The sequence below is a fragment of the Ruditapes philippinarum genome, unplaced genomic scaffold (genome assembly GCF_026571515.1).
Source record: "Ruditapes philippinarum isolate M1 unplaced genomic scaffold, ASM2657151v2 ctg3030_1_1_1_1, whole genome shotgun sequence".
NCBI classification, from domain to species: Eukaryota; Metazoa; Mollusca; class Bivalvia; order Venerida; family Veneridae; genus Ruditapes; species Ruditapes philippinarum.
In genome coordinates, this window is record NW_026860225.1 from 30,693 (window position 1) to 33,301 (window position 2,609).

At 29.2% G+C, this 2,609-nt stretch overlaps 1 long non-coding RNA gene across 1 annotated transcript; it reads right to left on the reverse strand.

Moving 5' to 3' along the window:
• Positions 1 to 917: 917 nt before the first annotated feature.
• LOC132759283 (uncharacterized) lies at positions 918 to 2,598 on the reverse strand. The gene is made up of 2 exons (XR_009629687.1): positions 2,280 to 2,598; positions 918 to 2,224 (listed from the first exon to the last, which is right to left on the reverse strand). It is a non-coding gene; the product is annotated as an uncharacterized LOC132759283 (long non-coding RNA).
• Positions 2,599 to 2,609: the final 11 nt, after the last annotated feature.

Consider the following 2,609-nt stretch of genomic DNA (forward strand, 5'->3'; position numbering starts at 1 on the left):
TTTTTCTTTCTTTTAAAAAGGTGTATGACTAACAAATCCAAATGATATTCCTCTGAATCAAACACAATTATTTTCCTCCCGTGACATAAACTTTAAAAAATGGCTGCCGCTTACATTTAACAAAGCCAGGTCTAATATAAATTCGCAGTAAGTAACAGAAATTTGGATGGATGGTTTGACTTTTTCTCCTACAAGAATTGTTTGTTTTTATTATTAAAACAAGCGAACATTCATATTTTTTTTAATAAAATGAATAACATCACCGTCATTTAACGTTGAATGCCGAACTTATTTTCAGCTCAAGACTTCTTGTATTTAATGAGAAATTCCGACTAAATGGGGCTCTCAATGGGGAAAACAGATTTTAATATTAACGTTAATATTATGGAAATTTCGTTTTAACTTGTTTTTAAGCATAAAATAAACAGAAAATTTGTTTGTTTGTTGTGTAAGATGTAATTTTATTTCATCTCGTGAACTTTAAAAACAGTATTCTCACTCGTGGCTACGCCACTCGTGAGAATACTGTTTTTAAAGCCCACTCGATGAAATAAAATTTCATCTTACACACAAACAAACAGATATCCTCTATTTAATGATGAAGTTAAAATATTGAACACATATACAAAATGTACTGTGTTTAATAAATCAATGAAAATTCGGAACAGTTTCAGTAATGAAATTGCCACTGTTAACAACAGTCAGATGTTTGGTCAGAGCTCTTAATTTTAATAAAACAGCAAATTTAGCATGATTATGGAAACATGTGAGCACCGTTACGTAATTTTCAAGATTTCTCCATGAACAAACTAGTTCTGGAATCATGACCGTGACACAAGTATTGGTCAGTTAAATGAATAATTTGTTAATAAATGGAATATTAGATTTCTATAAAAAAAAGTATAACAAACAAGATACAAAATTTAACTTTTTTTCTGCTTTAATAAAACTTAACATTCCATATAACCTGAATAATCAGTAGTTTGATTGAAAAGAGGTGATATGTAAAGGTAGGCACTACTTTGAACAAATAAAACACTTGTTACACCATGGCAATAAGAAAGGATGGCAACTTAATAGTACTAATTATTAATGTTAATAAAACACAGATTACAATACAAGGTTATAAAGAAATTCTCTAGACTCGAACTATGATTTCAGCTATTTGATTGGTCAGAAACTAGCATAGAATGTTTATCACGTCAATATTGAAATGTCTTCAATATTGAAATGAGGTGCTTTGAGACGATGGCTTTAACATTAAGTATATATAACAGGCACTTATTGTACCTGTCTGTATAGTTTTGTGCAAAATTTTCATTTACGATATAAGTAAGAGTATATTTTATGACAATGTATTTTGCTTTTCATTCATATGTGAAGTAACTTTATAACTTTATATTGTATAAGTTTATGATTATATGGATCAACCCTTGTATTAGTTCTAACTACCACACATATACTTATTGGCTTGTTGCTAAAATATATTTGCTTACAATGAAGGGCAGAAAATGTCATTATGGTATCCAAAATTACACAGTTTACACTGACCTAAGAAAGTCCAAAGATTTGAGACAGAACAAAGAAAACTTTTATAACCTCTTGAACAGACCTTTATATGTTTGATATAAAAAGAAACATTATTTAGGAGCTGGTTTAAATCAGACTACCACAGGTTATAATATTCAGCACTAATACCTTGATATATGTGATTTATTTTGAAAGATAAAATATTACAATGTTTTACTCCTGCAAAATAAAGTAACAAAATAGTAATCTGAAACTTAAATGGACTTTCATGCTATAAAATTCATCAAGCAAATAGAAAGTGAACAAAAAAATGTGAACAAAAATCAAAAAAATGAATTTCATATAATTTTACTGTTAGTTACATCTGTTCTGTCTCCTACACAACAAACAATTTACAAAACTGTTTATTTAAATCTAACCATTAAAATCTCTTTTGTTTTACATTTTGCATTGGATAGTCCTATTTAAAGTATTAATAGAGAAGGCTGTGAATTATATATAACAAGCTATTACTGTATTACATACACAATTAACACTACTAGATAATTCCCAACATTTTATGGCACTATACCTGTATGTATACTTCAAATTTTCATTCTTATCATTACATACAGCGCTGGAATATTTTCATTTGCCAACCATTTCACAAGTTTTATCAAAATATCTTTATAAATTTGCAATCTTTACCTGTAAGCTTTAAATACCTATCACTGATTTTGTTTTCTTCTAAATCTACTACATGAAATGACCTGTGTGACAAACATTGTTTACCAATTAATGTCAAACCCCTTTATTGTGATAGGGACCTATACATGAACTTTATGTCATGCCACATAACTGCTTCACCAGTAATTGCAGCAGTGTAGATTGGTGAACTGGAAAGAGAATTTCAACAGTCCGGACTTGAGCTCATGACCTCAGGAGAGCAATGGTTTCAATGTACCTATATCACTCTTGCTCCACATACATATTCAGCAAAAGGCAACAATAACACTTGTATATCATCCAATACTATTGCAATAAAGCAAATGCTATTGCTTTTAACTAAGATTGAGTTATCAAAATAAAATTGCAATATA